The 23,144-nt window shown below is 44.9% G+C and overlaps 1 protein-coding gene and 1 long non-coding RNA gene across 5 annotated transcripts in view; one reads left to right on the top strand and one right to left on the bottom strand.

Moving 5' to 3' along the window:
• pvrl2l (PVR cell adhesion molecule related 2 like) overlaps window positions 1-23,144 on the bottom strand; it is a 350,989-nt gene that overhangs the window by 75,876 nt on the left and 251,969 nt on the right. The gene's annotated exons all lie outside the window — the stretch shown is intronic.
• LOC130192504 (uncharacterized) lies at window positions 9,254-11,997 on the top strand. 4 transcript variants are annotated; one of them, XR_008831400.1, is made up of 5 exons: window positions 9,254-9,339; window positions 10,243-10,301; window positions 10,373-10,480; window positions 10,621-11,038; window positions 11,842-11,997. It is a non-coding gene; the product is annotated as an uncharacterized LOC130192504 (long non-coding RNA). The 4 variants fall into 4 exon arrangements; XR_008831399.1 differs by having other exon boundaries at window positions 10,243-10,480; XR_008831402.1 differs by lacking the exon at window positions 9,254-9,339 and having other exon boundaries at window positions 9,752-10,301; window positions 10,375-10,480.

Here is a 23,144-nt window from a genome sequence, read left to right as displayed (position 1 = left end):
ACAGCCGTCTATTCATAAAACATTCATAGTTCTGTGTATTTTACTTGTGATTTTGTGTGTATTTTATTCTTTTTTATGTGTTTTACTCTCTGGATATTGAGTCTGAAATAAAAGTTTGATATCAAAACCCGAACACAGAGACCGACTGTGTTGCATCACGTTAAATAGTTTGCACGTGTCCGAGGTTCCCGGGGAAAGTTAGTCAGGAGTGAAAGAAAACAACAACAACAACAACAACAACAACAACACACCGATTCAACACTCATCAAAATTCACGAGGAGGCGACAAAGTGTCCTCTGTTGTCGTGATGAACATCGATACAGCTGCTGCCGACTGTAAATCACACGGCTCGGCTGCGTCTTCCAAGTGTCATCGTTACTTGAAGACACTTTTACTGCCTTTGTTCTCTGGATTGATGTGAAGCTGAAACTCCCAATGTTTACCATAAATCACGGATCACACCAGGAGCGTTGCACAGGAACGTGTGTTTGTGTCGTCTCGCCGCTCCGACGCTTTCACGGAGCGTGTGAACGCGTCTTCGTCTCAACGGCCTTCGTTTCGAGAGCGTTTCAACATTTGTATTGGGAAATATTTGCCAAAAAGTCTGGTTGTTGTCTCCAGATCCTCTCACGATGACAAACACCAACGAGACCTCCGTCCATGAGCCTCCGCCCTGGTCCATGGTGGTCCTCCGGGCCTCGGAGCTCCTCGCTCTATTAGAAACACATCTGAGCGGATCTGTTGCGCTGGGTGACATGTTCTGTGCTACAGGCTGAGAGGGCGAGAGGATGAGAGGCCGAGAGGCCGAGAGGCCGAGAGGCTGCTAGGGGACGCCTAGGATACTCTGAGCTCCTCTCTCCTCTAGGATACACTGAGCATCTCTCTCCTCTAGGATACACTGAGCTGCTCTCTCCTCTAGGATACACTGAGCACCTCTCTCCTCTAGGATACACTGAGCACCTCTCTCCTCTAGGATACACTGAGCTCCTCTCTCCTCTAGGATACACTGAGCTCCTCTCTCCTCTAGGATACTCTGAGCTGCTCTCTCCTCTAGGATACACTGAGCACCTCTCTCCTCTAGGATACACTGAGCACCTCTCTCCTCTAGGATACTCTGAGCTCCTCTCTCCTCTAGGATACTCTGAGCTCCTCTCTCCTCTAGGATACTCTGAGCTCCTCTCTCCTCTAGGATACTCTGAGCATCTCTCTCCTCTAGGATACACTGAGCTCCTCTCTCCTCTTCTCTCTCTCCTTATGGATGAATGTTCATCTCTCCATCACACATTACTAACTCTGTCTCCTCCCCGGAGTCCTTGTGACTTCACGTCTCATAGGGTCCATGGCGCTGCTGATGCCCCGCCCACTCCCCCTCTCTACCTCCATCTGCCTGATGGATCATGGAGGTCTGGATCGTGGTCCATGCCGACTACCAACTATTCATACACTCTGTCATACTCATTGAATGTGTTGTAACTCTGTAATGATTCCTTCTGGTCACATGACATCTATTGTTCATCTGGTCACATGACATCTATTGTTCATCTGGTCACATGACATCTATTGATCCTCTGTTCTCTCCTGAAGGGTTCTTACCCTTTATTTCCACTGTGAAAGCGTTGTTTCTATTTCTTGGGAGTTGTTCCTGATCTGATGTGAGGTCAAAGGTCAGGGATGTCTATGTGTACAGACTGTAAAGCCCTCGGAGGGTAGTTTGTATTTTGTGATTTTGGGCTATACAAAATGAACTGAATTGAATTGAATTAACTGCGTTCTCAATGACGTTTAAAATGCAGACTATATGTCTTACCCAGGGCCTTCCCCCTCAACCCTGACCCTTAAAACGGAGTCTGAAGCCTCAAACGGGCCTTGGAAGGAGGGAGAACCTCTTTCCCCCAGAACGTCCTCACTCTGAGACCCTCACAGATCGATGTGACCTCAGGCTCAACAGGCCGGTATGAAATCAATTGTGCATTAACCCGCTGGACATAGTCCCCACTTCCGTTTGAGAAACGGCATTTTTTAGGAAAACCACTTATCCGTAAACAAAAAGTACATTTATATGTGTGACGAGTTGTCAAAGGCCTCTACTGGGAGCCAATGGGCTCGGGGCTGAACGCCAAGGACCGAGGTCAGAAGGTCACAGGACTCAAGAGGGAACGCGTGGATTTGTTGACACGGAGGAAAATATAGAACGACCTCATCATGTTAGACTTCAGTGGTTTTCACAAAGGTGGAGCACCGACTGAAGATCACTTGTTTTCATCCTGCTCCATAAAGCAGGGAAAACAATATTTTGTGGAGACGAGAAAGAGGAAGAGGAGCGACGGACGAAGAGGAAATAAGGTGTACGAGTAAGTAACAGATATCCTTAATGGTCATTCCAGTCGTTCAGGTAAAGTCAGTCAACTGACCTGCTGGAATACATCAGAACCAGATTTACATTCTGAGAGATCAACAACGGATCTGCTAGCATGATGCTAGTTAGCTTACCCAACAGGTGGCTCATGTGTGTGTGAGTGAGAACCAAACCAGCAGGAAGTGGAATCACAACATCCTGGCATACGAGGAGCACCTGAAGGCCGAGCTGGAGGAGGCCAGACTCATGGCATCTCAATGAACCACCACTCTGAGCCACTCCTCTATCACTCCCTCCTCTATCACTTCCTCCTCTATCACTCCCTCCTCTATCACTTACTCCTCTATCGTGATATGGCGCCGTACGTGATGGCCGCTGTGTTGCGAGCTCCCGGATTTTGTAGCAGTTTTTTTATATTTATTCTTCTTATTGCGACTATTTTTGCACAAAACGTTAGCAGCCGGTTAACGTACGACAGATGCACACTTCTGGAGATTGGATCGGCAGTTGCTCGCCGCCTACCAGAGTTTTTCAACTCTTACTCGGACGTCCCGCCAGGAACAGTAGCGGAACTATCTCCGTCCATTTTAGGCGCGATCTCACGCAAACGTCGCCGACGGAGGGGGAAGCGAGCTGGCGTGCTGGTTAGGCTGAGACGTCGAGCCAATCGAGCCCACTACCCACCATTTTACTGGCAAATGTACAGTCTTTGGACAATAAGCTATGCGAGCTACAGGCTCGTATTCAATCCCACCGGAAACTAAGGACAACTGCATCATCTGCCTTACGGAGACATGGATGTCGGAGGAGGTTACCGACTCAGCCATCGAGCCGGCAGGATTTTCCGTCCACCGCGGACAGAACAAAGACTCTCTCTGGTAAAGATCGTGGAGGGGTATGTCTCATGATAAACCGATCTTGGTGCAACCAAAGTCATGTACATACTCTCAAGTCGTTCTGTTCCCGGACCTGGAGTACCTAATGCTCATGTGTCGACCATTCTGGCTACCGGGAGTTTACAGCAGTCACCGTAACTGCTGTGTACATTCCGCCTCAAGCTAACACGGACATAGCGCTGAAGGAACTCTACGGAGCGATCAGCGAGCAGGAGTCGGCACACCCCGAGGCTGCTTTCATTGTGGCGGGGGACTTCAACAAAGCGAACCTGAAGAAAGTTCTCCCGCAGTTCTACCAACACATAAAAGCAACACGAGGGGAGCGGATTCTTGACCACTGCTACACTCCCTTCCGGGATGGATACAAAGCCCTCCTCCGCCCACCGTTCGGCAAATCGGACCACCGCTCCATCCAACTACTCCCGCCTACAGGCAGAGGCTTAAGCAGCAACCAATCGCTGTGAAGGAAGTGCAACGCTGGTCGGACCAATCGGAGTCTATGCTACAGGACTGTTTTGAACGTGCGGACTGGGATATGTTCAGGGTCGCGTCGGACAACAACGTCAGTGAGTACGCGTCCTCAGTCACCGGGTTCATCAAGAAATGCATAGATGACGTTGTTCCTACCAAGTCGGTTCGGTTATCCCAACCAGAAACCGTGGATAAATGGCGATGTTCGCGCTGCACTCCGCACGCGTAACACCGCCTTTGACTCGGGAATATGGCGGAATACAAAGAGCCCGCCACGACCTCCGTAAGACCATCGGCTCTGCCAAGCGGGAGTTCAGGAACAAGGTGGAGGAAAAGCTCAAGAGCCATGACGTGAGAGGTGTGTGGAAGGGCTACAGACAATCACGGACTTCAGAGGAGAACCAGCGGTGAAGAGAACTCCTCTACCTCCCTCCCAGGCGAGCTAAATACATTCTTCGCTCGGTTCGACGTGACGGCAGCCGCCGAAGGCAGCGCCGCCGAGGAGACCAGCCTGCTGATCATCTCAGAGGCCGACGTGCGCAGAGCCTTCAAGCGGGTGGACATCCGAAAGGCAGCAGGTCCCGACCACATCCCGGGCGCGCCTCAGAGCATGTGCAGACCAGTTGGCAGGAGTCTTCGCAGACATCTTCAACCTCTCCCTGTCCCAGGCTGTTGTTCCTGAGAGCTTCAAGATGTCCACCATTGTGCCTGTCCCCAAACACCCCAAGGTAACCTGCCTGAATGACTGGAGACCCGTAGCCCTCACCTCGATTGTCAGTAAATGCTTGAGAGGTTGGTCAAGGACTTCATTTGTTCCATGTTGCCTGCCACGCTGGACCCATGGCAATTTGCATATCGTCAAAACAGATCCACCGACGACGCAATTGCCATGGCACTTCACACCGCCCTTTCCCACCTGGAGGAGGAACTGTTGTGTGCGAATGCTGGTTGTGGACTACAGCTCAGCGTTCAACACTATTGTTCCCGCCAAGCTCGACACCAAGCTCAGAGGTCTAGGCCTGCACTCTACCATGTGCAGCTGGATACTGGACTTCCTGTCGGGCCGCCGCCAGGTGGTGAGGATGGGCGGTACCACCTCAGAGCCGCTGACCCTCAACACGGGAGCCCCTCAGGGATGCGTGTTGAGCCCTCTCCTCTACTCCTGTACACCCACGACTGCGGCCATGCACAGCTCCAACGTCATCATCAAGTTTGCTGACGACACAACAGTGTTGGGGCTGATCACCGGCACGACGAGACAGCCTACAGGGAGGAGGTTGGATCACTGGTACAGTGGGGCCAGGAGAACAGCCTCGTCCTCAACGTCAAGAAGACCAAGGAGCTGATCGTGGACTACAGGAAGCGGAGAGGAGAGCACACCCCCATCTCCATAGACGGAGTTGCAGTAGAGAGGTCAGCAGCTTCAAGTTCCTCGGCGTGCACATCTCCGAGGACCTCACATGGACCACGCACACCACTCACGTGGTGAAAAGGGCCCAACAACGCCTGTATTTCCTTAGGCGACTGAGGAAATTCAACATGGCCCCCGCATCCTCAGAACATTCTACACCAGTACCATCGAGAGTGTTCTGACAGGTTGCATCACCGTCTGGTACGGGAACTGCACCGCCCTGGGCGTAGGGCACTACAGAGGGTGGTGCGGTCGGCACAGTACATCGTTGGAGGTGAGCTTCCTCCATCCTGGACATATACACCAAGCGGTGCGTGGCCAGGGCCAAACGGATGCTGAAAGACAATAACCACCCGGCCACAAACTGTTCACCCTTCTACCGTCAGGCAGGCGATACCGCAGTATCAAGTGCCGCACAAACAGACTGAGGGACAGCTTCTTCAGTCAGGCCATCAGGCTGCTGAACAAGGACTGAGACCCTCATTAACACTACACACCAGAACATATTCTGTGAATATCTATGGCCATGGTGTATATTTTATTACATTGTTTATATATATATATATTGTATATATATATTGTATGTATATACATATATATATATATAGTCTCAAAAAGTGTATATTTTATTACATTGTTTTATATATATATATTGTCATGATGTATATTCTATTACACTGTTTTATATATATATTGTTAATACTTTCTTCTTTTTTGTGTGTGGATATTGTATAGTTTATTCTCATTCTTATTCTTTTTTTAGTCTGCTACTGCTGTCGGGTGTTTTGCACATAAGAATTTCACGAACCGATTATACTTGTATAAAAGGGGATGTGACAATAAAAACTTGAAACTTGAAACTTCCTCCTCTATCACTCCCTCCTCTATCACTTACTCCTTTATCACTTACTCCTCTATCACTTCCTCCTCTATCACTCCCTCCTCTATCACTTACTCCTTTATCACTTCCGTCTCTATCACTCCCTCCTATATCACTCCCTCCTCTATCACTTCCTCCTTTATCACTTCCGTCTCTATCACTCCCTCCTCTATCACTTCCTCCTATATCACTTCCTCCTCTATCACTTCCTCCTCTCATCTTCCTCCCTATATCACTCCTCCTCTATCACTTCCTCTTTCCTCCCATCACCTCTCCCTCCTCTTACCTCCTCTATCACTCCCTCCTCTATCACTTCCTCCTCTATCACTTACTCCTATATCACTCCCTCCTCTATCACCTACTCCTATATCACTCCCTCCTCTATCACCTACACTGCAAAAATTAAAATCTAAGTAAGATGAAATATCTCAAATTAAGGCAATCTATGCTTGTTTTTTGACTGACAAGATATTTCTTCTTACAAGGCAATTTTCATGTTGGAGCATTTCACTTGTTTTAAGTGTTTTAGTCCTTAATTATCTTAATAAGGTATTAAAACTTGTTAATGAGATGTTATTACTTGTTTTGAGCAAGTTAATGCTTGAAACAAGAATTGACATAATCATAAGGCTGTTTGGTCTACACTGACAAGTACAGAACTGCTTTGTTAGTCAGACTTTCTTATTTCAAGCTTCCCATCCTTTCCATCTCTTTACAAATTAAAAACAGATAAAAACTAGGGCTGTGAAATAATTAACATTTTTAATCAGGTTAATCACAGGTTTCTGTGGATTAATCATGATTAATCACATATATACATTTACAGGGCTCTCAAGACAGGCAAGAGCTCCGAGAAGAGTTGTTGACGGGGGGGGGGGGTGCAAGTGACCACACGCCGGCATCCGAGCTCTGCGGCGCGCGAGGCGGAGGTCGGAGTCGTGTTAACGCGACACGTAGAGACAGAATGACATGCTGCTGGTTAGAGGCGACCAACAACAGGCGGATTGGAAGCTCATTCTGCGCATGCGTTAAATCGTTAAATAAAAAAATAGTTAAACCTGTAATTTAATTAACTGAGTTAACGCGTTATTTTCACAGCACTAATAAAAACTCAATGGAGTTTAGTGTTTTGGTGTCAATATTAAAACACAGCGGAGCAATTATGTATTCCTGGACCAAATACAGAACACAATTGTATATAATAGACATATCTGGGGAAAACACTGAGTCATTTGAACTGTTGTGCAATTCTATTCTATCTCCAAGATGGTATTTTACTTGTACGTTGGAATCAAAAGGAAATATGTTTTTCACCAGTCCAAATTCTGACATATTACCATTCAGTACTTTGGCGCCTATACCTTCGATGACATCAGTGAGCAGATCTGTCATAGATTCCCTCTTCAATAAAAGATAAATGTGAATTCTCAAGATCAGAGAACAAGTGTACTTTTATTTATTCATAAAATGTACATCAACGACAGCACTGTGTCAAATATTTGTAATCAGAAATGATAATGAATAAATTAAAATAAATTCTGACACTAGCATCTTTTTAAACACATGCATACACACACACACACACACACACACACACACACACACACACACACATTACTCAGCCAACTGACCCGTAACCTCCTAATTGTCTTTCAAATTAACCTCACATATAATATTTACCTAAATATAATACATTGAGGTCATGGGGTGAAATCGCCTCCAAAACCTTCACAAGAGGAAAATCCTTAAAACCAGTCTTTTAGTTAATTTTTCGTACTTTCAAGCAACTTAGAGATGTGGATCCTCTAGAGGACATCTGAATATGAATACCCTAAAGTTTGGGACTGATAGCTGCAATTTAAGGGCCCCCAAAAAAGGTCCAAATGGTCAAATTGGGCCTTATTCTCTTATATTCGCATATTTTTGATAAGTGCAAAATGGTCATAATCTCCTAAATATTAGTCCTGGATATCCAAAATTGAACACAAACACTCAAGACAGGGCCTACAATGAGATGAAGGGGTGAAATTTCCCCCAAAACACCCACAAAAGTTAATTGGCTGTCTGAAATCCAGGACTTGAAGAGGGTGTGTGGCTTTGTAAATCTGAGACCCTGTTAAGAGTTTGGGCTGATTTTAGCTTCTTTTTCTAAACATGTCAGATCTTAGCTTTCTTTTCCAGGTTGTAGCCACTCCCAAATGGGGCCCAACCATGTAGGCTGGCAATATCTAGCACTTAGCATCCCTGCTTGGTAGCGGTTTAAAAAACGAGAAGAAAACAAATGCACTCCTTTACGGTTTTCAAGGAAGTCCTCAAATGTTTGTAATATATGAAAAATCTCAATTATGATGTTCTACGAGTCTGTTGGACCAGTGCTCTGAGATGTTGGTGATGTTCTACCAGGCTGTTGGACCAGTGCTCTGAACTTCTCCGTACTCTGCTGGGGGAGCAGCATTGTAACTGGAGAAAACCAACCGACTCACTGAACTGGTGTGGAAGGCCAGCTCCATCATTGGCTGCAAAGATTGACTATCCGGAACAGGTGGAGAGGAGGACATGAAGAAATGTTTGTCCATATTGGAGAACATGGACCGCACCCTCTCCACCACCTACTGCAGGGACAGCGGAGCACGTTCTTCAACAGACTGCTTCAGCTCCGCTTCACAAGGACAGATACAGGAGAACCTTCCTGATAGAGGATAACATTCCTGATACAGGAGAACCTTCATGATACAGGAAGAACCTTCCAGATACAGGAGAACCTTCCAGTTACAGGAGAACATTCCTGGCAACTATTAGACTTTACAATAAATCACCTCTGGCCAGATCCTCCTCAAATTGAACAACATCAATGAACATTACACCGCTTTCACTTAATATACACTTAGATACACTGTATTTACTTTCATTTTTATTATTTTTTAAATGTCCTTTATTATTTAAATTCTTAAATGTAATATGTCCTTTCCTGCGATTTTATTTTATTGTATTGTATTCTTCAAATAATCTAGTTACTAGAGAAGCAAACAGCACAGACAGCCAGAGACAGACAAGAGAACAGAGAGAGAGAGAGAGAGAGAGAGAGAGAGAGAGAGAGAGAGAGAGAGAGAGAGAGAGAGAGAGAGAGAGAGAGAGAGAGAGAGAGAGAGAGAGAGAGAGCGAGGCCAGGTGCAGTGATCAGAAAGCAACGATCACAGATTGAACTGTTGAACCCGGTTTCGCGCCACTATTCCGCAGTTTGAGCGGCGCGCTGCTCTCTCCTGCTTCAGTGACGAAACGCCACAGAGGGAACGACAGCCTCCTGACATGACAGCTCTTCTTGAGGTAAGAATGCCAACTTAATTTAATTTCAGAGAGTAAAAGTTGTATTGAACGGGCAACGTTAGTGACACTGAGGTTTCTACTCGGCTCTCTGGTGAGGAGTTGAGCTAGCCTCGTGTGAGCTAGCGGGTAGCTACTTTTGAATTCGAGGCATAGTGTTCTGCATTTCTGTGTCGCCTTGGACGTCAAGAGTAAGTTAACTTAGCTATCTGATGGTTAAGTGTCTTCACGTTTCTTTAACATCGTCGATGTAACGTAGGTTGTCGGTTTCTGTTGGAGCCAACATTAGCTTACTTTACCACATGTTAGCTCAGGCAATGTGTAGCTAACCTTCGTATTATAGGTTCATTACTGTGGCAGGTGGGTTAAGACACCTGAGGGGTCACGTGCTACACAATTCATCTCATAACGACCATTTTATTGAAGTGCTTTGAAACTGGTTCCACGCAGACATGTATAGACAAGCTCACATATACCGGAGCGGTCAGTCCGGACAGTCACGTGACCAGACACGTTATTGTACAGGTCTGGTCACGTGACGTCGGGACTCTGTTCACGTGACCGCTTTAAACTGCGCTGTGTCATATGCTGTCGGGACTGCTGTTCACGTGACGCTCTTAACGTGATGCTGTTGACGTGGTCGGGACTCTGTTCACGTGACTATTGTTAACATGACGCTTATAACTGCGCTGTGGCGGACATGACAGCTCACAGCTCCTCAGAAGCTCCGTGAGCTGTCCAGTGAGGGGATGGTTTCATGTTCAAATCTTCATTTACTGTCCACATTATCAGATGAGGACGTCACCAAAGAGTGTCCTTTGAGTCGATGTTTACATTTATGTACAGATAATTAAGAACATTTAGTTTATCGTAAAATGCTAATTATTTTCTCCTGCCACCTTTCAGACATTGTCATCCAATTTGGATGGAACAACTTCGTGACCTTAATGACACCCAGCAACACGGTGAGATTATAATCTATTTAAATGCCAGAAGCATGACATTTTTTAAGATGTTTTTTCTTTCTTTGTGTTAGAGAGAAACACACAAAAGCACACAAGCACCACAGGGGAGGATCTGCAGCAAAGGGCCCACCGGAAATCAAACCTTGGCCGCTATGATGACGACAACATGGGGCACTTGAGTGAGAATCTAGCCTTTTCATTTTGATTTACAACCTTGGCATTGAAAAGAGCAAAAGTTGATGCTTGAGATGATTTTGGTTTAACTGAAGAGGATGTATGTCCTCCCCTTGTCCTTTATCACCTTACTCTGTCTTTTTAGGTGTGACTACGACTACCAGCATGAACCTCAACACCTTCTTTGCTGTTCCACTAGTGTGACCCATGATCGGATACAAGTTGTCAAGGATAAATAGTGGTAAGTGGTTTTAAGTTCAGTGTGTTAATTTAACAACAGAATAAATTGTTATTGTTGTAACCACTTTGTCATGTTGTAAATGCTATTTAAAGTTATATTATTGTTAATCTTTTCAATTGTCTTTTTTCTGGCTGTAGAGAGAATCATGTCAGCCCACAGACAACCGATTGACCTGTGAGTCTTCAAGCAGTAATGATGACTACGCCTGCCTTAAGTTCCAGTTTCCTGAACATCATGGCATGTCTGCAGGAGATTCGGTCCCCACCTGTCTTCAGTCTGGACCTAATGACTCAGACACCAGTCTTGTCGAGGCTAAATCGAGGTAAGCGGTGATGTAGTTCAGTATAGCAAATGATAGGTGCAAGCACAACTCAAACCTCCTCAATTGATCATCCTCAATTAATTTTCTTGTGGTTTGAACTGATATCCCCCTTAAATTTAGTTCCACGTATAGCAGAAACATTTAATTAATTCTATGGCATATCGTCATGTGTACTATCTTTCCCAAATCCACCCTAAATACTCTGTCTTTGCACACAGGTGACATGTACTATAAATGTAATGGTAAATGCAGGAGGGCATTGTTTGCAATTGGACTGGGTCTCATTAAAACTATTTAAATGTAATGCGGAGGAAGATATATCAGCTATTGTACACTGAGTATTTCAGTTATACAAATCCACAACAGGCTAGACTGTAATCTAGTTTATCCTTTTTTTGCAATAAAAATTGTGTTATTGCTTATAGGGGTACATCAAAAGGTTTTATGTTAGTGTATCTTAAAAAAATACAAACATGTTTTTAAATGATGGAATTAATTGGATGGGCTGTTACTCTGGTTGGAAACCCGAACCACGTGAAACGTGATGATGGTCTTGATTGCCTGAGTGGACCCATCTGTAGGCTGCAAGATTACAGACATGTAACTCATTGTAATGATGCCTTTATGCTAAAATATGTCCTTATTCAACATTGAACCTGACTTATTAATATTGTTTAACTATAAAGGTGACTTTATCATTGGAGCTCAGTTTACCAGAAGGCAGTGAATGTGTATCTGTTTCAGCATCATGCTCAAGCACTGCATCAATCTAACTTTGCCTTTGCTTTGTTTTTTGGCTGCAGAGAGGATCACCTGATGTCAACATACGAGTTTTCAAGAAGAACTTCCTGAACTTTGTGTCTGTGTGAGACTCTACCATGCTGGGTGCCCTCTTCAGTCAAGTCTGGACACAGAGACTCATTGCTCTTCATCAACTCTGGGCAAGTGGCTAATCTTTGCTTATTCATGGGATATCCTTCATGTCCACATCCTGTTTCTTCAAGATCTCAACAATGCTTTGTGAGTATACAACACATGTGAGTGGATCAGTTCAACCTGTTTTTCACAGAATGTTAGTTTCTTAAGGTTTTCATCAACGATGGTTTGTATCTTGTTTTCCAAAAGGTGTTATTAAGATATTTCCATTTGTAATTTACAATAATCAAATGTTGACTGTAAAATCTATGCCAACCTATTGTTATACACTGTACCATGTTTTTGCAAAGGAATTCTGGTGACTTTAGTTGCCAGCAACTTCCTTTGAACTTTGTAATAAAATACCGTAACTGTAATAAAGTTTACAGTATAACTGTTGTTTTACAAAACTTACTGTCATGTCTTGTATGTTCACCGTTAATTGCAACTATTCAATAAAGTACCATAATATATTATACAGTTGTACTGTGTTTTCATTGGGTTTACAGAAGAACTACACATTTCTAGTATGATATACATTGTCAAATTACTGATTTTAAGCATATTATGGTATTTTCTCTGTAAATTTCATGATATTCCAAGAATATTGCATGAGCATTGGATGCTAAATTTAAGGAAACTTTCCTACATATTGAGAAAACAATTCTTAAATTTGTCATTGTATCAAGACAAATGTACTTGTTTTTAGTGTAAAATTACTTATTTTAAGATGTATTGCCTAACATATAGCCTTATTGCAAGATGATGGTACTTTCATTTCCCGATTTTAAGCACATTTGCCTACATATTGAGAAAATAATTCTTACATTTTTCATTGTATCAAGACGAATGTACTTGTTTTAGTGTAACATTACTTATTTTAAGATATATTGCCTAACATATATCCTTATTGCAAGATGATGGTACTTGTATTTGCTGAATTTAAGCACATTTTCCTACATATTAAGAAAATAATTCTTAAATTGTTTCATTGTATCAAGACAAATTTACTTGTTTTTCATCTGGCTTCACTAGTTTTAAGATATTTGTGGGTTCTTCAAGGCTAGATACTTTTACTTGTTTTAAGAAATCTTGGCAAGTCAAATTTTCCTGTTCTGTTGGCAGATAATTTGGCTTATTTCAAGTAATATTCCCTCATTTTATTACTTTTTTTTCTTGTTTTTTGAGGCCGAGTTTTTGCAGTGTACTCCTATATCACTTCCTCCTTTATCACTTCCGTCTCTATCACTTCCTCCTCTATCACTTACTCCTATATCACTCCCTCCTCTATCACCTACTCCTATATCACTTCCTCCTCTATCACTTCCTCCTCTATCACTCCCTCCTCTATCACTTCCTCCTCTATCACTTCCTCCTCTATCACTCCCTCCTCTATCACTTCCTCCTCTATCACTTACTCCTATATCACTTACTCCTTTATCACTTCCTCCTCTATCACTTCCTCCTCTATCACTCCCTCCTCTATCACTTCCTCCTCTATCACTTACTCCTATATCACTCCCTCCTCTATCACCTACTCCTATATCACTTCCGTCTATCACTTCCTCCTCTATTACTTCCTCCTATCACTTCTTCCTCCATCACTTCCTCCTCCATCACTTCCTCCTCTATCACTTCCTCCTCTATCACTTCCTCCTTTATCTTGACTCAATCTCGTTTGAGGAATTTTCTTTGTACAATGAGGATTCAAAAACAGGTGTGCGGAGGGACGGAGGGACAGAGGGACGGAGGGACAGAGGGACGGAGGGACAGAGGGACAGAGGGACAGAGGGACGGAGGGATGGAGGGACGGAGGGACAGAGGGATGGAGGGACAGAGGGATGGAGGGACGGAGGGACAGGAAATGAAACTCGTGACCTGGTGAAGACGTCTGGCGAGTCTGATCCTGACTGGAGATGGAGGAGGAGGAGGAGGGAACCAGCAGGTCATGTAGAGAAGGGGAAGACGACACAACGGCGTCCTCGAACAAGAGATTCTTTTTAAATGAGAAAGAGTGCGGAGGTAATGGGCGGATCAAGAGGAAGAGGAAGAGGAAGGGGAAGAGGAGGGGGGGCAGGTGTGTCACAGCCAGGTTAAACTGACGGATGGAGACTGATGAAAGGAGAGATGATGATGTGGGGAGCGGTGAGCAGAGAGGGAGGAGACAGATGTGATGGGGGGGGGGGGGGGGGGTGGTTGTCTTTGCGTGCCTCCTCCTCTCCTCCTCTCCTCTCCTCCTCTCCTCTCCTCTAATAAGAGCTGATGAAGTGGTGGAGCAAACAAAGCAGAGGCCCTTTGGTGGCATGAAAGTGTTTTTTAAATACAGCACGGTCGATTTATAAAGCCGACACACACACCACACACACACACACACACGCCAATGCATTCCTTCATCCTGCTGCTCAGTTGAACAAAGAGAAACAATATATTTTTTTAACCCATACCTCCAATAAAGCTGCAAACACAAGAATGCACACACACACACACACACACACCGTGTGAACACGTTACATTGCACAGCATGTTATGCAACATATTTGAACGTAAACACACACACACACACACACACATAAACACACACACAAACATGTACAATAATATCAGTTCTATGAAGTCAAATAAAAACACGGGGAGAGATATTTACAGTACTGCACATGGAACAACAACAAGTGCACACACACACACACACATGAACAAACACACACACAAACATGAACAAACACACACACACACACACACACTCCGATCCGCCCACGCTCTCCAGATCACGCTATTCATTTCATCTTTGATTCCCTTTGCGGAGAAAAGATGGAACCACGAAAAGAGGAGGGGAGACATTTTCTCGCTCCTTCTCCTCCTACTTCTTTCCATCTTTTCTATCTTCTTCATTTCCATCTTCTATATCTTCTTCTTCCTTCTTGCAGCAATGATCTTGTACTCGACACCTTTCACCTCTATCCTCGTCACATCTCGACATGCACTATCTCCCTCTTTTTTTTGGTTCATCTTTTTTTCTTCCCTTCTATCTCCCCCCCCTTCTCTCTCTGTTCCTTCTCTTTTCTCGTTTCCTCCACCCTTTCCCTTGGGGATCGGGTGGATAGTGGATGTTGCCACTCGGGAATGATGAGGGCGGCGAAGCGATGGATTAAAACACAGAACGATCCACGGAGCGCCTGCAGTCTGTCGCACACACACACACACACGTACACACATACACACACACACACACACACGTCAAGTCTCCTCTGTCTTCACTGTCTATTCTTAGAAACAAGAATATCTCGTCTCCTTCCTACTTTCACTCTCACTCACACACACACACACACACACACAAACACACACACACAAAATCTTGCGAGAACAACCCATGAACCCCGGGCGACATCTGACCCAGCCCGCTCTGCCCCCCCTCCCGCCCCATTGGCTCCGCCCCCCCCCACACCTTCATCAATCTTCTTTTCTCTCATCAGAAAATTTAATTAACGAGCTCCAATTAAGGCGGGCTGCATTGGTGGTCGCTACGGCAACGGCACTGCTCGTATTATGGTCTGGCCATCCAGCAGAGAGAGGGGACGGGAGCAAGGAGACATCCTTGTGATATTAAAGATGACTAAATGAAAATAATTATGGAATGAAGTGCTGAACAGAAAATACTGGAGACGGAGGTGATGGAAGAAAAATTATCATTTTTTCAGCATCCAGTATTTTCATATATTTTACAATATAATGATCCCATAAGGTTCGTATTCAACGAGTCACTGTGTGTACTGTGTGTACCTGTTCTCCAACAACACACCTGGAGATCTACGCCATCTTCCCCAAATCCATATCAACATACCCAGAATGGAGCATTCCACCGCACCAGGGTGCATTGTAGGATATTCCAGGAGCGGGTTTCTCCCCTCCTCATCTCAAAGTCACCCTGAGGAAGATTCCTCCTCCTCCTCCTCCTCCTCGTTCTGAAGTTACTCGAAGTGTATTTGCAGAGATGATATTCACAACATAAAAGCCTCCTGAAGTTGTGATGCTCCATCTGTTTGGATCAGAGCTCAGTGGGAGATGATTTGGGGGAAATCCACAAATCACAAAGTAAACAAACAAACATTTGAATTTGATGAAGAGCACAACGACCCCCCCCCCCCCCCCCCGCCCGCAGACACACGCAACGGCTATAACTTTTCCCAATATCGCATCTGGCTGTCGAGGTGGTGCCCAGCGAATAATGTGGGCTACGTAGACAACTGGAAGACTTTCTGGGGAAAGCCTGATCTGATGAGGAGAGACGGCATTCATCCCACGTTGGACGGAGAGCATCTCATTTCTGCGAATATGACCAAGTTGATCACCGGACTTAATCCATGACAACCCAGGGTTCAGATCAGGAACCGGGAGCAGAGTTGTAGTTTAACACCCTTCTCTGCTCTTCCATTCGAGCAGTTACCCACCCATGACTCTAGAGTAGAGACTGTGTCTGTCCCACGGCCACTTCAATTAAATAAATCAAAAGAAAGCAGAAGAGGAGTCGTACACAATAACCTTATACAAGTTAACACCATTATTTCAGCAGTGCAACAAAACAGGTCTATTAAATGTGGTCTCCTAAATATTCGATCTCTGTCATCTAAAGCTGTGTTACTAAATGATTTAATATCAGATAATCACATTGATTTATGTTGCCTAACTGAAACCTGGCTGAGCCATGAAGAATATGTCTGCCTAAATGAATCGACTCCTCCAAGTCATATTAATACTCACATTCCTCGAGGCACCGGTCGAGGAGGTGGAGTAGCAGCCATCTTTGAATCGAGCCTATTAATTAATCCTCAACCAAAATTACACTACACCTCATTTGAAAGCCTTGTTCTTAGTCTTTCACATCCAACCTGGAAAACACGACAGCCAATTATATTTGTGATTCTGTACCGGCCACCAGGTCCATATTCAGAGTTTATATCTGAATTCTCAGAATTTATATCAAGTTTGGTTCTTAAAACTGATAAAGTTATTATTGTTGGAGATTTTAATATCCATGTGGATGTTGATAATGATTGCCTTAGTGCTGCATTCATCTCCTTGTTGGACTCGATTGGCTTCTGCCAGAGAGTGCAGAAACCCACTCACAGCTTTGGCCACACGCTTGATCTTGTTCTTACTTATGGCGTTGACATTGAGCATCTGAAGGTCTTCCCACAGAATCCTCTTCTGTCAGACCACAACCTCATAACTTTTGAATTTATACTACCGGAGTGTACTCCGTTAGTCAAAAGTTTCTACACCAGATGTCTGACTGACAGTGCTGTAGCTAAATTTAAAGAAGCGATTCCTTCTGTATTTGATTCGATACCACGTCTCAATATAACAGAGGACTCCTGGTCTAACTTTAGTCCGTCCCAGATCGATCATCTTGTTGACAGTGCCACAGGCTCTCTGAGAATGACACTGGACTCGATAGCCCCGCTGAAGAAGAAGACAGTGAGGAAGAGGAGGTTTGCTCCCTGGTATAACCATCAGACCCGCAAACTAAAGCAAACGTCACGAAAGCTTGAACGCATATGGCGTTCAACTAATCTGGAAGAATCCCGCTTAGTTTGGCGAGATAGTCTTAAAACTTATAAGAAGGCCCTCCGTAATGCCAGAGCAGCCTATTACTCATCAGTAATAGAGAAAAATAAGAACAACCCCAGGTTTCTCTTCAGCACTGTAGCCAGGCTGACAGAGAGTCACAGCTCTGTGGAGCCGAGCATTCCTATAAACCTCAGTGGTAATGACTTTATGAACTTCTTTAATGAAAAGATTTTAACTATTAGGGACAAGATTAATATTCTCTTGCCCATAACCAGTGCCAATCTGTCCTCAAGTGGAATGGCCTTGGAAACCGCTGTATGCCCTGGTGTATATTTAGATGGCTTTTCTCCCATCAACCGTGACCAATTATCGTCAACGGTTTCTACTTCTAACACGTCTACCTGTCTCTTGGACCCCATCCTGACGAGGCTGCTTAAAGACGTTTTGCCTTTAATTGGCGGCTCTCTATTAGATATTATCAATGTGTCTCTGCTAACAGGCCACGTACCACACTCCTTCAAAGTAGCTGTCATTAAACCTCTCCTGAAGAAGCCCACTCTGGATCCAGAGGTGTTGGCTAACTACAGACCGATCTCTAACCTCCCCTTCCTCTCCAAGATCCTTGAGAAAGTGGTCGCAAATCAGTTGTGCGACTTTCTACATCATAATAGTTTATTTGAGAAATTTCAATCAGGATTTAGAAAACACCACAGCACCGAGACGGCACTGGTGAAAATTATAAATGACCTCTTAATGGCAGCAGATAAAGGACTCCTCTCTGTCCTGGTCTTGTTAGACCTTAGTGCTGATAGAGGACTCATCTCTGTACTGGTCTTGTTAGACCTTAGTGCAGATAGAGGACTCATCTCTGTCCTGGTCTTGTTAGACCTTAGTGCTGCATTCGACACCATTGACCATGACATCCTGTTACAGAGACTGGAGCAGTCGATTGGCATTTCAGGCACGGCACTAATTTGGTTTAAATCCTATTTATCAGATCGATCTCAGTTTGTATTTGTAAACGATGACGCCTCGATAACCACCAACGTTAATCACGGAGTTCCACAAGGTTCTGTGCTTGGACCAATTTTATTTACCTTATACATGCTTCCTTTGGGCAATATTATCAGGAAACACTCCATAAACTTTCATTGTTATGCAGATGATACTCAACTATATTTATCGATAAAACCAGAGGAGAGCAACCAACTCGGTAAAATTCAAGCATGTCTTAAAGACATAAAACATGGATGACCTGCAACTTCTTGATGTTAAACTCAGACAAAACCAAGTAATTTTAATCGGCCCTGAGCACCTCAGAGATCAATTATCTGGTGATGTGGATTCTGTAGACGGCATTGCCCTGGCATCCAACACCACTGTAAAGAATCTTGGCGTTATCTTTGATCGGGACTTGTCCTTTAACTCCCACGTAAAGCAAATCTCAAGGACTGCATTCTTTCATCAACGTAATATTTCAAAAATCAGGCACATCTTGTCTCAAAAAGATGCAGAAAAATTGGTTCACGTTTCGTTACTTCGAGACTGGATTACTGCAACTCCTTTTTATCAGGCTGCTCTAATAAGTCTCTTAGGTCCCTCCAGTTGATCCAGAATGCTGCAGCTCGTGTTCTCACTAAAACTAAGAAAAGAGATCACATCACTCCTGCACTAGCTGCTCTGCACTGGCTCCCAGTAAAATCAAGAATCACTTTTAAAATTCTTCTCTTAACGTACAAAGCCTTGATTGGTGATGCACCATCATATCTTAAGGAGCTTGTAGTACCATATTGCCCCACTAGAGAGCTACGCTCACTAAATGCGGGACTACTTGTAGTTCCTAGAGTCGTAAAAAGTAGAATGGGAGCCAGAGCCTTTAGTTATCAAGCTCCTCTTTTATGGAACCAGCTTCCACCTTCAGTCCGGGAGGCAGACACAGTCACCTCGTTTAAGAGTAGACTTAAGACCTTCCTCTTTGACAGAGCTTATAGTTAGGGCTGAATCCGGTTCACCTGGTCCAGCCCCTTGATATGCTGCTATAGGCTTATAGCTGCCGGGGGACGTTTTAGGATGCACTGAGTACCTATCTCCTCTTTTTTCTCTCCTTAAGGATGAATTTTCATCTCTCAATCACACGTTACTAACTCTGCTTTCTCCCCGGAGTCCTTTTGACTTCACGTCTCATGAGGTCATCGGACCCTATGAGACGGCATAGATCCTATCTGCCTGATGGATCATCGAGGTCTGGGTCGTGGAATTCCTGCTCCTGACTACGCCACTGTCCTGTTCAGACTCCGCCCACTGTTGAGACTCCGCCCACTCCTCCTCTCTACCTCCATCTGCCTGATGGATCGTGGAGGTCTCCATCGTGGAATATGCCTACTATGAACTATTCATACACTCTGTCATATTCATTGAATGTATTTAAACTCTAAATCTGTCCTTCTGTACACATGACATCTATTGTTCTGTCCATCCTGGAGAGGGATCCTCCTCTGTTGCTCTCCTGAAGGTTTCTTCCCTTTTTTCCCCTGAAGGGTTATTTGGGAGTTTTTCCTGGTCCGATGTGAGGTTTTGGGGCAGGGATGTCTATGTGTACAGATTGTAAAGCACTCCGAGACAAATTTGTAATTTGTGAAATTGGGCTTTACAAATAAACTGAATTGAACTGAATTGAATTGAATCTCAAATATTAAACGTGTGATATTCATCGGTGGTATAAACAGAGAGGCTCATGGGAACTCGGGATGGAGGCGGTCGGTTCTGACCCAGATGAGAGGACGTGTTCCTCCGAGGCCGGCGGTCCACCGGGCCGACGGCACGCAGCCAATAGGAAGGCGTGAGCCGCTCGGGACGCCGCCGATGAAGAACCGATCCATCAGGGACTCGTTAGCACGCCTCACTGCTGAGAGACCCTCAGGAATGAGACGCGCTGGCCCTTTAAGAGTGATTAAAACACACCGGGAGTTGTAGACCAAGTGGGGCCGCCAGCGAGGTTGAAACTACACACACAAACACACACACAGACACGCACACACACAAACACACACACAGACACGCACACACACAAACATACACACACATGCACGCACACAAAGGTTGAAACTACACACACTCACACAAATATATACACAAACACACGTACACACACACACATATACATACACACACAGTTTGAAAGTACACACAAATATTCACATACATACATACACACACATGCACGCACACACACACACACACACACTCAGACCCACGCATACACAAACAGACACACAATCACACACACACAGAGGTTGAAACTACACACACACTCACATTTGTCACAGCAGTGGCGCCATTAGACCAGAATGCATTGTGGCCACCACTCGCCTCTCCCTCGTGGTGAAGTGGCGGCGCGGCGGCGCGGCGGGCGGCGCCTTCTAACGCCTCCCGCCGAGGAGCGAGCTCTGATGAATGATATCTATCGCTCTCTGAGTGGATTTAAGAGAAAGAATCACGCGCGCCCGCAATATCATCAATTCCACCGCGCCTCGCCTCGTGATGCGGCGGCGGCGGCGGCGTGGAGACTTGTTCAACTAATCCCGCAACGCGCTGATTTGTGGCTCAAGCGGCCCCCCCGCCGCGGCCTGATGCCCACTGAATCCACACCGAGGGGAGAAGAGTCACGGGGAGGAGGACACACACACACACACACGTATATTATACACAAACCCAGACACAAACACACACGCAGAGTTTGAAAGTACACACACATATTCACATACATACATACACACACATGCATGCACACACACTCACGCACACAAACCCACACACACAATCACACACACTCACAGAGGTTGAAACTACACACACACATACACACGTATATATACACAAACCCAGACACAAACACACACACATACACAGACACACATACACACCAACACACGCACACACACACAGTGACAATATGTTCAAACTTTTACTTTAGATCCTCTGCTCGACGATGTGAATAATCTCCACGTCCGTCACTATGACGACATGAAGACGTTTAGTGTCAACTCGTTACTCGTGAAACTGTATTTCTTATATCAGTCTGATAATCCGTGTGTCGTAGAATGTTATGTTACATCCCGTCGTGCTCGTTATTTATTGCAGTTATAAGGAAATGATTTGTTATGCTAATATGGATTAATAATGTTCTTGTCTTTTTTTCTCTGCACAGTTTCAAAGTGATTTGGTGATGATGAAATCACCTGGAATCCACTTGATCTGTTGTCTTGATTTTTGACAACAGTTACATTGTTCTTTCATGTCAGTTGGTTATGTTCATGTTTCATGTCGTCAGAAACATCCGACACACACGATGACTCACCGGAGAAATGACACAATGAGGAGGAGCCACAAGGACAATAAGGAGGAGCGACAAAGACAATGAGGAGGAGCCACAACGACAATGAGGAGGAGCCACAAGGACAATGAGGAGGAGCGACAAAGACATTGGGGAGGGGCTACAACGTCAATGGGGAGGAGCCACATAGACAATGAGGAGGAGCGACAAAGACAATGGGGAGGAGCTACATAGAAAATAGGGAGGAGCCACATAGACAATGGGGAGGAGCCACATAGACAATAGGGAGGAGACACAAAGACAATAGGGAGAAGCCACAAAGACAATAGGGAGGAGCCACAAAGACAATGGGGAGGAGCCACAAAGGCAATGGGGAGGAGCCACAAAGGCAATGGGGAGGAGCCACAAAGACAATGAGGAGGAGCCACACAGACAATAGGGAGGAGCCACAAAGACAATGGGGAGGAGCCACAAAGACAATAGGGAGGAGCCACAACGCCTTACCAACTAATAAAGCACAAAACAGGCACAAAGACAAGAAACTTTCAAAAATAAAACACAAAACATTAAACGACTTCAAACAAGCGTAGACATGATTCTTTATGATTCTTGATGATTATTCAAGAGTTAGATGTCATAGCTCTTCTAAATAGTTCATGGAACTCGGCCTGATGACACGACTTTAACCACTGCAGGTAGACGGGCAAAGTTCCAGCTTCTCGCCGGTGAATATAGTATTTAATATAATATTTAAGGGGCCGGAGCAGAGAAGCGTCTCCAGATATGAAGGATGAGGTCGTTCCTGTGGGCCGATGCAGAAAGAGGGCCCGCTAACCCGGGGGCCACTTAGGACGCGTCAGCGTGGGCTCTATAACATTGATGCAGGTCTGAATACAATAACCTATAATTGGTCTAATCATTTACTTTCCACTATAATGCCAACATTTCACACACACACATACACACACAAATGGCCCCTGACTGTAATCCATTACATCTCAGCAGTGAGTTATGGCCCATTATTACCGGCTATACAGCAGACTGTGGGAGGGAGGAGATAGGCCCTCACAGAAAGCCCATTCCACCTCGTGAGAGAGAGAGAGAGAGGCCCTGGGCTGCTTATCACTATATACACGGGGCCACAAATAGAGGAGGAGTGTTAGATGTAAGTGCGGAGGAGGTGTGTGTGTGTGTGTGTGCGAGAGAGAGCATCCATCCCAGAGGTGTCAGCAGAGTTATCTCCTGAGGCCAGAAAGGAAGAGCGAGACGGAGATGGATGGAGAGAGGCAGAGA

The sequence above is a fragment of the Pseudoliparis swirei genome, chromosome 1 (genome assembly GCF_029220125.1).
Source record: "Pseudoliparis swirei isolate HS2019 ecotype Mariana Trench chromosome 1, NWPU_hadal_v1, whole genome shotgun sequence".
In the NCBI taxonomy this organism is placed as follows: Eukaryota; Metazoa; Chordata; class Actinopteri; order Perciformes; family Liparidae; genus Pseudoliparis; species Pseudoliparis swirei.
Note: the sequence above shows the minus strand (reverse complement) of the source record. Positions and strands in the feature narration are given on the sequence as shown.